The sequence below is a fragment of the Oncorhynchus gorbuscha genome, linkage group LG25, assembly GCF_021184085.1.
Source record: "Oncorhynchus gorbuscha isolate QuinsamMale2020 ecotype Even-year linkage group LG25, OgorEven_v1.0, whole genome shotgun sequence".
Taxonomy (NCBI): Eukaryota; Metazoa; Chordata; class Actinopteri; order Salmoniformes; family Salmonidae; genus Oncorhynchus; species Oncorhynchus gorbuscha.
The window spans coordinates 2,060,473-2,076,149 of record NC_060197.1 but is presented as its reverse complement, the minus strand read 5'-3'; the positions used below and the strand labels follow the sequence as shown (position 1 = coordinate 2,076,149).

General features: G+C 44.1%; 1 protein-coding gene across 1 annotated transcript in view; it reads right to left on the bottom strand.

Annotated features, from left to right (window-relative positions):
* Positions 1-5,433, bottom strand: part of LOC124013701 (decorin-like) — a 32,832-nt gene extending 27,399 nt beyond the window's left edge. Inside the window, exon 1 of the mRNA XM_046328133.1 lies at positions 5,214-5,433. The gene's annotated coding sequence lies outside the window, so the exon portion shown is untranslated. The remainder of the gene's footprint in view (positions 1-5,213) is intronic.
* Positions 5,434-15,677: the final 10,244 nt, after the last annotated feature.

Sequence of the window (15,677 nt, the reverse complement as noted above, 5' to 3'; positions counted from 1 at the left end):
TCTCTCTCTCTCTCTCTCTCTCTCCATTTCTTTCTCTCTCTCTCTCTCTCTCTCTCTCTCTCTCTCTCTCTCTCTCTCTCTCTCTCTCTCTCTCTCTCTCTCTCTCTCTCTCTCTCTCTCTCTCTCTCTCTCTCTCTCTCTCTCTCTCTCTCTCTCTCTCTCTCTCTCTCTCTCTCTCTCTCTCTCTCTCTCTCTCTCTCTCTCTCTCTCTCTCTCCGTCTCTCTCTCTCTCTCTCTCTCTCTGTCTCTCTCTCTCTCTCTCTCTCTCTCTGTCTCTCTCTCTGTCTCTCTCTCTGTCTCTCTCTCTGTCTCTCTCTCTCTCTCTCCATTTCTTTCTTTCTCTCTCTCTCTTCTCTCTCTCTCTCTCTCTCTCTCTCTCTCTCTCTCTGTCTCTCCTCTCTCTCTCTCTCTCTCTCTCTCTCTCTCTCTCTCTCTCTCTCTCTCTCTCTCTCTCTCTCTCTCTCTCTCTCTCTCTCTCTCTCTCTCTCTCTCTCTCTCTCTCTCCTCTCTCTCTCTCTCTCTGTCTCTCTCTCCGTCTCTCCGTCTCTCTCTCTCTCTCTCTCTCTCTCTGTCTCTCTCTGTCTCTCTCTCTGTCTCTCTCTCTCTCTGTCTCTCTCTCTGTCTCTCTCTCTCTCTCTCTCTCTCTGTCTCTCTCTCCCCCTGTCTCTCTCTCGAACACCATTCAGCTGTATTCTATCCATGCCACATGTACAGTATGTAGGTCATCAACCCATACTCATACCTTTCCAAATTTGTGCAGCATTTGCGAGTGACTGACAGGAGACAGATCTCAAGACAACAATTCAAATCCTCCTACCCCCTGCCACTACCTCAACCCTCCATGACTCCATTCTACTCCAACTATCCTTGACCAGAGGCTCAGCCTTCTGCCTCCAGAGGGCCTGTCAGTAACGAATCCATGGGAGGTATTTACAAGGCTATGAGATGTCTGAAAGATGTGTGCCCCCTTTAAACCCATCAACAACTCAACCCCTCCCCAACCAGATGCAGATACCCAGACAGTTCTAACCATTTCCAGTCCTCAGGACCCAGTTTGTCTGTCTGCGTGATTCGTCTGCCTCCATATTGAAATCCTACTAACGGGTCTCCATTTGTCATTGTTTTTTCCCTAAAGACATTTCCAAAGACATGTGAGTTCAAGAGAGTTTATCTATATGGGGAGAAAAACGGAGATCCATCCAAGAAATAACTTCTATGTCTAATGGTGGGAGCACAGATAATATACCAGCGCTTTGTCAACAGGAAATGCCTGCACCACTAACCCCTTCAGTGGTCACAATAGTTCCCTAACAGGGTGATTTCCCCACATCAAACCCAGAAACTCGCTCTGGATCCGTTGCAAGACCAACGTCTGCGAGCATTGCATTTCTTTGGGATTTGGGAGAACTCCAAAGATATTCAGAACTTGGGTCATAAAAACACATATATCGTTGACAGACCGCAGAAAACCCTAAAGCGTCTGTGCTGTTTTGGACCATTGTAGGAGAAAGCCAGTAAATTGTTACACCGCGTTTGAACCTTTCAATGTGAAGTATTGTATGGCTGACATTTATATATCCATGCTTGTATTATCTACAGCTTGTATTATATACAGGTTGTATTATCTACAGCCTGTATTATCTACAGCTTGTATTATCTACAGCCTGTATTATCTACAGCCTGTGTTATCTACAACCTGTATTATCTACAGCCTGTATTATCTACAGCTTGTATTATCTACAGCCTGTATTACCTACAGCCTGTATTATCTACAGCCTGTGTTATCTACAGCCTGTATTATCTACAGCCTGTATTACCTACAGCCTGTATTATCTACAGCCTGTATTATCTGCAGCCTGTATTATCTACAGCCTGTATTATCTACAGCCTGTATTATCTACAGCATGTATTATCTACAGCCTGTATTATATACAGCATGTATTATCTACAGCCTGTATTATCTACAGCCTGTTATCTACAGCCTGTATTATCTACAGCCGGTATTATCTACAGCATGTATTATCTACAGCCTGTATTATCTACAGCCTGTATTATATACAGCATGTATTATCTACAGCCTGTATTATCTACAGCCTGTATTATCTACAGCCTGTATTATCTACAGCCTGTATTATCTACAGCCTGTATTATCTACAGCATGTATTATCTACAGCCTGTATTATCTACAGCCTGTATTATATACAGCATGTATTATCTACACCCTGTATTATCTACAGCCTGTTATCTACAGCCTGTATTATCTACAGCCTGTATTATCTACACCCTGTATTATCTACAGCCTGTTATCTACAGCCTGTATTATCTACAGCCTGTATTGAACAGAAGTGAACATCTACTCCTTTTCTCTCTCTTTTCCCTCTCCCTTCATCTCCCATAGATTAAGACATTTCTTCTTTGACCCTTTGGCAGTACCATTTCCTTTTTGGAAAGAGCCCTACTGGAGAATGAAACTTTAAAAATCATTTGTGGGTAACGTCCATCTTTCAGCGTATTGTTCTCTCTCGACCTGGACAGTTACAGTGAGTCCAGACGGGAAAATGTGGCCCCTGGGCTCAACCCTGGGCCTCGCCTCTAAAGACCCATGTCTTACTTTTCTAATACAGAGCTAACCAAACTATACAAGTTAGTCCAAACAAAGAGACTTCGACATCAACGACTCCATCAACATGCCACAACATGTTTAGGTTGAGGTTGTGGAGAGCACTAGGGGTGGACTAGGAAAACAAGTCCTGTCCATCCGCCAACTCTTAATCCATTCCTCTCCACTCTGTTCTCCAACTCATAATCCCTTTCTCTCCACTCTGTTCTCCAACTCATAATCCCTTCCTCTCCACTCTGTTCTCCATCTCATAATCCCTTCCTCTCCACTCTGTTCTCCATCTCATAATCCCTTCCTCTCCACTCTGTTCTCCATCTCATAATCCCTTCCTCTCCACTCTGTTCTCCATCTCATAATCCCTTCCTCTCCACTCTGTTCTCCATCTCATAATCCCTTCCTCTCCACTCTGTTCTCCATCTCATAATCCCTTCCTCTCCACTCTGTTCTCCATCTCATAATCCCTTCCTCTCCACTCTGTTCTCCAACTCATAATCCCTTCCTCTCCACTCTGTTCTCCAACTCATAATCCCTTCCTCTCCACTCTGTTCTCCAACTCATAATCCCTTCCTCTCCACTCTGTTCTCCAACTCATAATCCCTTCCTCTCCACTCTGTTCTCCAACTCATAATCCCTTCCTCTCCACTCTGTTCTCCATCTCATAATCCCTTCCTCTCCACTCTGTTCTCCAACTCATAATCCATTCCTCTCCACTCTGTTCTCCATCTCATAATCCCTTCCTCTCCAGTCTGTTCTCCAACTCATAATCCCTTCCTCTCCACTCTGTTCTCCATCTCATAATCCATTCCTCTCCACTCTGTTCTCCAACTCATAATCCCTTCCTCTCCACTCTGTTCTCCATCTCATAATCCCTTCCTCTCCACTCTGTTCTCCAACTCATAATCCCTTCCTCTCCACTCTGTTCTCCAACTCATAATCCCTTCCTATCCACTCTGTTCTCTAACTCCAGTTCAGCCCCGTAAAAAAAACTCCCTCTGTGTTGGAGGATGTTAGCTATTAGCTGGGAGTTTTGCGGTGTCTTGCAGGGAAGCCATCAGTCAGATCTCTCTGTGATAGAGGAAGCTGTACTGTTAGTAGATTAATAAGGCTTTGGGTTGCCAGGTACTGCTTTTTTCCCCCCCTTTCTTCGACTTCAAAGCAGGTCCTCCCTTTAATTTTGGTTGCCCCGGGCGATTTGGGTCTGCAACGCTTCCATCAAAGCAGAGTGGTCACGAGGTGGGCTGAAACGGTGCCTTAAGTTGATGTGAAACAGAACAGCAGTACAACAAGTTAAATAAGCCATTTCAGATCGATTTGTTTTAGTCTAAAATGCCCTAGATGGGTTCATTCAGGCTTGAACTGCTGCAAGTGAACTGTCATGGCTTGAGGCAATACAAAGAAATCCTTGTTGTTGTTGTGTTTTTATTTCACTTGTAGGATCTCCAAGTGCCAGAGGGAGAGTACAAAAGAGAAAGCAATGCATTAAAGTGCTACAACTGAAGAAAAGGACACTGGTAAACTTAATGGGTTTTCCACCAGGGCCAGTTACTGACAAGAGAGGAGAGAAAACTCTCCAGGGACTTCACATCAAAGAAACCTCTTCTCTTTCGCTCTATTCCTCTGCCCACAACACCTCTGAATGCATGTAAAGCCATAAACGAACACACTGGACAGTTTGATGTAAGGGAAAACCACATGTACAACCACAAGCCAACTAACTGACAAAACAGCTCACTTGCTCAAGTGCCTTGAGGGGTAAAAACCTAAAATCCGCTAGCCAAAGATAAACCAATAAAGTCAAGGAAAGATAACATGGTATCCTCTGTTGGATAAACAGGGTTTTATCATACATTGGCATGTTAGTGAAGTGCTAGCATCAACAGTAGCACCACACCCCCTCCCTATAGCTGGTGCCGTCTTCATCATTCTGCAGACTATCACATGGTCTGGTATGGGAATGATTAGCTATAGTCTCTCCTCCCTAAGCCAGTCCTGTTGTGAGACTAAGACCTGGCCACGCATCTAGTTTAGAGGGAGCGAGCACACACACACACACACACACACACACACACACACACACACACACACACACACACACACACACACACACACACACACACACACACACACACACACACACACACACACACACACACACACACACACACACACACACACACACACACACACACCACTTTCATGATATGCCTGGCATGACTCATGTCGTACATTCTAATTGAATGTATGTGCAACAGCATTGAAAAGAACAACCGTTCATGACCAGTTCAACCACAAAACCACTGAACACAGAGTCTGGCGACAGAGTTAAGGAATGAAGGAACATCAAAAGAGCATCCACATCCCAGAACCTACCAAGCCATTAGAAAACCTCAAACCACAAGCACAGCATCACCATTTTACTAACCAAGTCTGCACGTTTGGGACCCCCGAATCACAATAGCCCCAATTCCAAATCCCTTTTAACAACTCCCCTCACAATCCCCCTCTCTTCCCACACTCCCCAGGCCTATAATCCAGTCTTTCCCAAGTTTCCCCCAAAGATCCATCCCCTCTATCTATCAGTGTGCTATCCTACCTGTGCTCTTTAGAACCGTGGAAGAGAGAGCGAGAGAGATGCTGAGGTCAGATGGTCTTCCTTCCAAATATCCAGTTGGGGCTATAGGCTGAATCACTGTGAGCCTTCTGCACTGTGCTGCAAGGGGCCGAGCGATAATTGCACTGAGAGCGCGCGCAGCCAAGACCAAGCAGGTGTGCTCTGTCACGGCCGAAGGGGAGGAGGAAGGGGCTGAGAGAGGAAGAGAGAGAGGGAGGGAGCTGCTGTTGAATTGAGACACTTGGTGGAGAGATCTTCCCCCAGCAAGAGAGAGAGAGAGAGAGAGAGAGAGAGAGAGAGAGAGAGAGAGAGAGAGAGAGAGAGAGAGAGAGAGAGAGAGAGAGAGAGAGAGAGAGCGCGATCCAAAAACAGCTGGAAATAGAGGGAGAGAAAAGAGAGGAAAATTAAAAAATGAACAGCCACAGAGCGATGGAGAGAAGAAGAGGAGAGTGGAGGGAAGAAAGGAGGGAGAGAGAGAAATGGAGGGCAGAGTTAAGGCAATAAGCAGTGACTAGGCTGGCAGGCTCCCATTCAGTACCATCTGGTAATGATAGGTCCTCCAGAGCTCAGTTCAAAAACGCCAGCTACTCTCTGCCTTACTCTCAATAATGTTCTTTCTTCCATTTTTCTCCCTCTCTTTCTCTCTTTACTTTGGTGAAATTCAAACTAATTTAACACAGCCGACTACCCCTCTGCCTTTGTTTAATCCCACACAAACATTCAGTCCCCCCTCCGCCTTCACCCCCATCTCTTGATTGGGTCGGTTTACTTATTTACACTTAAGCAAAAGGGACAAGGGGACCGTTCCAAATAGGAGGAAGAGGAGGGGGATCTTAGTTCTTAGTTCTCCCCACCCCCTGGTTTACCCTCCATGTGTCACATCTACTTTAGGTCTATAATTTCCCCCTCCGGCTGGGCTCAGGGTTGGTCTGTCTGACGGACATGTCACCCTAACCACCCTGGTGTGGGTGTTATTCTAGTCCAAAGGCTAATGTGAAGGATGTAATACTCTTTAAATAGTTCAGATTACTGCCCCAGACCTGTGAGGTGCAGTCGGAGCTGAGCACTTTAGAGCTCTGTGTCACTTGAGCTCGGCTTAGTTACACTTGGGTTTCACGTACAACAAAGACTGCAAGACAGCGGGAGAGCTTTCAAGAATACTTTCTACAGTACAGAGATGAGACAGAGACATATGACTAAGACATAATGAATGCATGTGAAGACATGCAGGTTGTTGTAAACAGCCTACAGCTGTTATGAATGCGTTATGGGTGTGATAGATAAGGCACTACAAATCCATAATGCTTTATACAGCTTTGGTTCATGGAACATTTTCACAAGCATCATTACAGAAATTGCCACGACTCCTGCCGAAGTTGGCTCCCCTGCCTACTCGGGCGGTGCTCGGCGGTCGTCGTCACCGGCCTACTAGTCGCCAACGATCCCTTTTTCCTTTTCTATTAGTTTAGTCTTATTAGTTGTACCTGTTCCTATTTGTGTTTTCTTGATTTTCTAGCCTAGTTAAGCGTGTTCGGCCCGCTCTAGTTGTGCAGGATTATTTTGTGTTCAGGTTTCGTGTTGGCTGTGGTTTTGTGCTCCGGACCGGTTTACCCTGTGTTTTGGGTTGGTCAGTGTTCTCCGCCCTGTGTTTGGGCATGACTGTTTGTGCCGGAATAAATAGCCTATTTTTCTTGAACCCTGTGCTCTCTGCACCTGACTCCTACCTCCCACTCCTATTCACACGTGACAGAAATGATGGTACTGGATCAGTTAATGCTAATTGGAGGAAACATTGCTTCCACCCGTCCAGTCATTTCATTGGACGCTGTGTGGCGGGGAAAAGCTAGAAGGATGCATTGAAGGAGGCATACTGTACATTTAACAAGGACTTATAAATTAATGATATGCACCTATTGATTCTTGAAGAACATAACTTAGAAAGGCCTCATTGACCTTAGTTCAACTGTTGTAACTCATCAGAACCCAAAATATAAGCTTGTTTAACTCAAATGTTAAATGTAAACAAACACTATATAGCCTTATTGTTTAAACTGTGGATTGCCCCTTTAAGGCCTGGGGACAGGCAAAGCTTTGCAAAGTTCATGCTAGCTACTGATCTAAAGCCATAGTGTTAATGGTATATAGACCAACGATGACCAGAGTCAATGCATTCTACTAGCTCCGTAAAGCATACATGAATGGTGACGTATCCAGACTCCCACTCTGAGAAGGACACTGTATCAACAGCCATGAATTATCTCAACAACGTTGAATTATTTCAACAACACATGCTGCAGAGATCTCAGAGTTTGGGCATATGGTCGTTGATTGTGTAGAGGGTAGAAACAGAGAGCAGATCTGACGAATGATAGAACAAGGAACATCTACAAAGGACTGCTGTGCCCTTCCTGCATTCAGCCTCCACCCAATGTATGCTAGCATACCAGATGCTCTCTCTCTCTCTCTCTCTCTCTCTCTCTCTCTCTCTCTCTCTCTCTCTCTCTCTCTCTCTCTCTCTCTCTCTCTCTCTCTCTCTCTCTCTCTCTCTCTCTCTCTCTCTCTCTCTCTCTCTCTCTCTCTCTCTCTCTCTCTCTCTCTCTCTCTCTCTCTCTCTCAGCCTATCATGCATGGCTCAGATCAAAGGGATCTGGTAAAATGGCTGAACTTTAGCTAGTAAGACTTCGTCTCTAATGGGAAGTACAGCAGTCCAGCTGCATCCCATCTCAGTTATCCTTCTCCAAGCTAAGGAAAGAAGGACCACCCACATAGACATTGGTCATGACCAAGGTATCAGTACGACTGTCTTAAATCACTCAGAAACCAACCCAATAAACAGAACCCTAAAAACACCCATTCTCAAAATACAAAAGCAGGTAACATTGAAAAGGTATTTTTACTTGTTGAGTTAAACGACTTGTTAAATGGTTGTCATTGTACTGTATTTGTTTCAGATTCTGGTCGAGTTTCTTACTTTTTTGTAGGGTCAGGAAAGGTTCAACTGAAATACAGGGACAGTTTTTCAAAAGTGATCTTTCTGGATTTCGCCTATCGGATAGGATTAAATGCATAGAAAATGAATCAACAGAACAGAGGAATCATTGACTTGAATGGGGACTCCAGTTCTATTCATTCTTTCTCTATGCATGTAATCATATCTAGGGGGAGGAGGGGACAAGGGAGTCAGACAGAGAAAAAGAAGGGTGGGTCATGGTCTTTGGCACTGTGTGGTGGTCTTGGATGAAGCCTCGGGGTAGAGGGCCACGAATACAAACACTGAGATCCTACCTTGTGTGAAAAGGGGTGTGGAGGGGAGAGGAATGGAGGGGAGGGGGGGTGATGGAGGGAAGGAGAGGGGAGTGGGGATGGAAAGGAAAGGTGGACGGGAAAGAGGAGTGGTGGATGGTGAGAGAGGGAGGAGGGGCAGAGAGATATGGGGAGAGGAAAGAAGAGGAGAGAACTGTAAACATGTCATTATTTTTGACCTTCAGTGAAACAGCTCAGTTCACATGTCCTCCAGACGGTCTGAAAGACAGGCCTTTAAAAATGACTGAGTGGATCAAGGAAGGTTCTATACCTGTAATCACTAATACAGTGCCTTGCGAAAGTATTCGGCCCCCTTGAACTTTGCGACCTTTTGCCACATTTCAGGCTTCAAACATAAAGATATAAAACTTTATTTTTTTGTGAAGAATCAACAACAAGTGGGACACAATCATGAAGTGGAACGACATTTATTGGATATTTCAAACTTTAACAAATCAAAAACTGAAAAATTGGGCGTGCAAAATTATTCAGCCCCCTTAAGTTAATACTTTGTAGCACCACCTTTTGCTGCAATTACAGCTGTAAGTTGCTTGGGGTATGTCTCTATCAGTTTTGCACATCGAGAGTGTCACGCCTTGGTCATTGTATTTTGTGTTTTTGTTATATGTTTGGGTAGGCCAGGGTGTGACATGGGTTTATATGTTATGTTTCGTATTGGGGTTTGTATTATTTGGGATCGCGGTTAATTAGGGGTGTTGTATAGGCTTGGCTGCCTGAGGCGATTCTCAATTGGAGTCAGGTGCTTCGCGTTGTCTCTGATTGGGAACCGTATTTAAGCAGCCTGACTTTCGCTTTGTATTTTGTGGGTGTTTGTTCCTGTCTCTGTGTTGTAGTCACCAGATAGGCTGTAATTAGTTTCACGTTCCGTTCTGTTGTTTTTGTATTTAGTTCAGTTATTTCATGTACCGCGATACTTTCATTAAAGTCATGAGTAACCTACACGCTGCATTTCGGTCTGACTCTCTTCATTCAACAGACGAACGCCGTTACAGAGAGACTGAATTTTTTTCCCATTCCTCCTTGCAAAACAGCTCGAGCTCAGTGAGGTTGGATGGAGAGCATTTGTGAACAGCAGTTTTCAGTTCTTTCCACAGATTCTCAATTGGATTCAGGTCTGGACTTTGACTTGGCCATTCTAACACCTGGATATGTTTATTTATGAACCATTCCATTGTAGATTTTGCTTTATGCTTTGGATCATTGTCTTGTTGGAAGACAAATCTCCGTCCCAGTCTCAGGTCTTTTGCAGACTCCATCAGGATTTCTTCCAGAATGGTCCTGTATTTGGCTCCATCCATCTTCCCATCAATTTTAACCATCTTCCCTGTCCCTGCTGAAGAAAAGCAGGCCCAAACCATGATGCTGCCACCACCATGTTTGACAGTGGGGTTGGTGTGTTCAGGGTGATGAGCTCTGTTGCTTTTACACCAAACATAACGTTTTGCATTGTTGCCAAAAAGTTCAATTTTGGTTTCATCTGACCAGAGCACCTTCTTCCACATGTTTGGTGTGTCTCCCAGGCGGCTTGTGGCAAACTTTAAACGACACTTTTTATGGATATCTTTAAGAAATGGCTATCTTCTTGCCACTCTTCCATAAAGGCCAGATTTGTGCAATATACGACTGATTGTTGTCCTATGGACAGAGTCTCCCACCTCAGCTGTAGATCTCTGCAGTTCATCCAGAGTGATCATGGGCCTCTTGGCTGCATCTATGATCAGTCTTCTCCTTGTATGAGCTGAAAGTTTAGAGGGACGGCCAGGTCTTGGTAGATTTGCAGTGGTCTGATACTCCTTCCATTTCAATATTATCGCTTGCACAGTGCTCCTTGGGATGTTTAAAGCTTGGGAAATCTTTTTGTATCCAAAATCCGGCTTTAAACTTCTTCACAACAGTATCTCGGACCTGCCTGGTGTGTTCCTTGTTCTTCATGATGCTCTCTGCGCTTTTAACGAACCTCTGAGACTATCACAGTGCAGGTGCATTTATACGCATACTTGATTACACACAGGTGGATTGTATTTATCATCATTAGTCATTTAGGTCAACATTGGATCATTCAGAGATCCTCACTGAACTTCTGGAGAGAGTTTGCTGCACTGAAAGTAAAGGGGCTGAATAATTTTGCACGCCCAATTTTTCAGTTTTTATTTGTTAAAAAAGTTTGAAATATCGAATAAATGTTGTTCCACTTCATGATTGTTTCCCACTTGTTGTTGATTCTTCACAAAAATACACAAAAATACAAAAAAAACAGTTTTATATCTTTATGTTTGAAGCCTGAAATGTGGCAAAAGGTCGCAAAGGCCGAATACTTTCGCAAGGCACTGTATAGGTGTTGTACTGGGATCATCAGGGGTTGTCACAAAAGTCTTAGTTTTTTGTCAACCCACAGCTTCTCACTATCAAACCCCAGGGATAACCCCAGGGATAACGTTTGGTTGGACAGTAGAGATCCCTAATCCTCGCAGGTGTCAACTTCAACGTTCCATTATCTACTTTTTTCTCTGTGTGTGTGTGTGTGTGTGTGTGTGTGTGTGTGTGTGTGTGTGTGTGTGTGTGTGTGTGTGTGTGTGTGTGTGTGTGTGTGTGTGTGTGTGTGTGTGTGTGTGTGTGTGTGTGTGTGTGTGTGTGTGTGTGTGTGAGACCAGGCAGGTAAGGTTTTTCCCGAGGTCGGCTAGTCCTCGCTCCACAGCACACAGATAGGCCTAAACATAGCTCTAAATGGTTTGGAAAAGCACTCTGTGCTAAACGAACAGAGTCTCCACCTCTCTTTCCATTACTCAGCATTCTCCCTCCATCTCTCACATTTCTCCCTCCCCCTTCCTTTTATCTTTCTGTCTCTCAATCTCTCCCTCGTTACCCTTCCCCTTACTTTCTCATTTTCTCCCTCCCTCCCTCCCTCCCTCGTATTTTCCCCGCTTCTTCCCTTCTTTGTCCCTGTCCCACCCTCTTCCCGTATAAAATAACACTGTTTCCACGCCAGCTTGCCATGACACTGCGAGGCTGTTGCCTCCGTCAAGCCCAGACTCCCTTCAGCCTCAATCCTCATCCCAGCCCTCTTGATTAGAACAGAGCAGGGCTGGAAACTGACTCACTGCAACATGGTTACCCTCTCTGGGTCAAATCATTTACCACAGCAGAAATATGACAAGATACTATTAAAATAATATATATTAAAGATGATTGGGATGTCTCTTGAGAGGCTACTGTTTGATGGTGGGAAACAACCTTAGGCAAGAAGGAGGTGGAGTTCAAAATGGAGGCTGGATGGGGTATCAAAACAGGGTAGGAGGATTGGCTTTGTGAAGACTACCTGTCCAAACAGGTTCATGCAACTTTTTCTCTGTAACAATTGTTTTAATTAATCGCTTTGATCTTTAAGTGAATCATTTAAATTAATACTTGTCAATGACACCCACCATCACTCTAAACCTGACAGTAGTCTGGATCTTTGTGAATACATCTACTTTAGCCCATCAGTAAGCGTGACAGTTCCAAGATTGGTGGTTGTGCTGTTTTGGGCGTCAATTATGTCATTTAGACCCAGTTAGCTTGATATCCTGACACCTGCGTGCCCTGAAGGACCTGCTGTGAAACCCATATCACAGCTCAAAAATCACTAAATGGGTGTGATATAACTGTGATAAGGGATAAACATCACACAGGAAGTAAGAGATGTCCTCTTTCAGCAGAACTTTATAGGGTGTTTGGGGTATGATGAATGTGGATGCTGTGTTTCTCAGATGGTATGGTTACAGCACTGACAGCGCAACGATGATTAACTGACATTACGACAATCCGTTGCACGTCTTTACAGAACAAGGGCCCTTCCGGGGATTGGTTGAGGCAATACATCTTGGTGAGATCATTGTGTCCCTATGAAGGTGGTTTAGTGACCTCTGACATTTCGTGGTCAACTACGCAACAGGCTCTCAGTAGCTAACGGGAGTGACATGACGTTTCATTCAGAGTGAATAAAGGAAACGCCTGATGTGGCCAGGTTTACACTGCCAGTAAAGAGTGGTGGTCTTTGAATGACTGCATCTGGGTGAAACATTTACATTTGACACTTTAGTCATTCAGCAAAAGCTCTTATGCAGAGCGACTTACAATGGTGAGTGGATACATTTTCAGACTTAAAAAAAAATACAAAGACAAATTATTTCTAATGGACTCCACAGAGCAAGGGCTTCAAACTGGTTTCCATTTTCTCTACTGTTCTCATCCTTTCAAGGTAACTGGGAGCTTTTGGTTGAACAACTCAACAGTTGATTGATTTAGGTCTTTATACATCTTTATTCATGTGAATAATCACTATAGAGACCAACAATCATCCTGTATTAGAATGGGGTGTTTGCAGTACACATGCTACAGTACTAATTGACTAACAATGGGACCCAAGCAGAGTTTTCAGAATTGCAACAGAAGCTCCTTTCAGAAATCCCATCTTGGACTTGTTAAGCATTATAACAGGAGTAGAGCAGAGGAGCTCTGTCAGACTCATCTCTAGACCCAGAGAAAGTCTATGGCAGGAACTGTAACAGCAATGAAAGTCCATCGGAAAAAGAGAACAATCAAGTTCCGAGCCAAAAGTACGGTGGGAAGTGACCTTTTTTGGGCCAATCGGAGTGGCGCTGCGCGGCACAGCATTCGTATGCTAATTACCCCGGAGAAATCCCGTCCCATTGGGTTCGTAACTAGAGTAAACCTCCTGAGTCGTGTACACACACACACAAGCATAAGCACACACACACTTTCCCTGTCAGTGCACTAACTGCTGGCATCGATGGCTACTTTTCACGGACGAGGAGGCGAGAGTGCCGAATTCACAGTCTGATAAACCATTATGGTGAAATAAAACGCACCAGCTATGTCATTAGTGGCCTAGTGAAAGCTGTTCACTGGAATGTCTGGGTTTTGAAGGCCACGCCGTTCTCATTAAAACGCATTAATTGTCCTGGATGTTCATACACACATAACGACAGGCCCGGGAACTTGACCCAGAGAAAGTTTCATCGATGAATATCCTTGTAAAATGGATGGTGTTGTTATCTTGGTGAGAGTTGAATTGTATTGACAACTAAGTAACAATAGAGAATGGAGGACATGCTGACGTCGGCTACAGTACGTCTTGAATAAACATCATTTAAATATTCTTGTATGTTCCTGACATGAGGACTCCTTGCTGTCCCCAGTCCACCTGGCCATGCTCCTGCTCCAGTTTCAACTGTTCTGTCTTACTATTATTCAACCATGCTGGTCATTTATGAACATTTGAACATCTTGGCCACGTTCTGTTATAATCTCCACCCGGCACAGCCAGAAGAGGACTGGCCACCCCACATATGCTCTCTCTAATTCTCTCTTTCTTTCTCTCTCTCGGAGGACCTGAGCCCTAGGACCGTGCCCCAGGACTACCTGACATGATGGCTCCTTGCTGTCCCCAGTCCACCTGACTGTGCTGCTGCTCCAGTTTCAACTGTTCTGCCTTATTATTATTTGACCATGCTGGTCATTTATGAACATTTGAACATCTTGGTCATGTTCTGTTATAATCTCTACCCGGCACAGCCAGAAGAGGACTGGCCACCCCACATAGCCCGGTTCCTCTCTAGGTTTCTTCCTAGGTTTTGGCCTTTCTAGGGAGTTTTTCCTAGCCACCGTGCTTTTACACCTGCATTGTTTGCTGTTTGGGGTTTTAGGCTGGGTTTCTGTACAGCACTTTGAGATATCAGCTGATGTACGAAGGGCTATATAAATAAATTTGATTTGATTTGATTTGAATATAGAACGATGGACTTGACCACAAAAAGGTTTCAATAATAAATATCACTGTGAAATGGAGGCCACTGTTCCCTTGACTTACTTGCAACTTAACTTCTCAAGTATAGATTCACAATCTGTATTCATACGCAAGGAAAGTGTTTGTCAGTTTTTACACAAAGGGCCTTTCAGAGAGACCAGCCTGGCATTCTGCCTCTCCTCTCTCAATCTCTGGCCCCACACAGCGTTGAAACACGCAGGCAACGGAAACACTCGCTTGGAGCGAGTGCTGTTGTGGTATTAACTTGTCCATTCAATGTATGACGGAACTTCTCCTCGCCATGGCAACAGGCGTTCGAAGTGAACGAGGGGGGAACACTACTTCTCGATTGGCCAAGCGTACCCCACACCCTCTAATAACGAGGAGAAAAACGAGGAGGATAACACAGCTGCTTGGCTAGAGAGGTGCTAGCTGAGGCATTGTTTGTGAGGGAATGAATTTGGGGAAGTATTACTTTAAATGCAACTCTCCTTGAGCTAGCTTACAAATAGCTCATCATGCCTCAATTAAAGGTGTTACATGGGATTTATTAGAATTTTTTACATTGTAATTTCAGAAAATGTTAATAATATATCTGGCGCTAACAGTGCAATGATAGTGTTTCACAGTATTACTTACTCACCAGTGTTGTGATTGGCTGTGGTATTCGCCTGTTGATTTCTCCCGCGGAAGCAGCATCTGTTGTCAAACTGTGAAAGCCGTTCTGACTTTGTGACTGTGTTATCTAGTGGACTGTTCTGTCAATTTGAATAGTGTAGGGAATCTTTGTAACATCTAAATCACTGTGAAATATCTTTTCAATAACAAAAAATATTGTTTTTACAGCTGTTTGAAGCTGGTGCACCACCAACTTCAAACAGCAGTTTTGGTAGACCAGAGTGGGCAAAAATATATTTCACAGCAATTTGATGGTACAATGATACCCTACACAGTTCAGTGCTTCTTTTCTCACGAAAACTGAAATTGGGGGAATAATGTAGAATTTTAGCAACCAGGAAATTAATGATTTCCACGAAATAACACAACCACAAAGTCAGAAAAAACGGATGCCGCTCAGGTGGAAGAAATCAGTAGGCGAATATCACAGCCAATCACAACACTGGCCGGTAAGTGATCATGTGAAACACTATCCTCCCACTATTAGCTCCAGATGTATTATGGACGTTTTCTGAAATTACAATGCTAAAATTCAACAACAATATCCTGTGAGTAGCACTTTAAAGTTGAAGGTTCTTAATTAACTTGACCATAAAGGTTTTCATTGCAAAATCCACAAAAGCTCCTCTCCTCGAGGT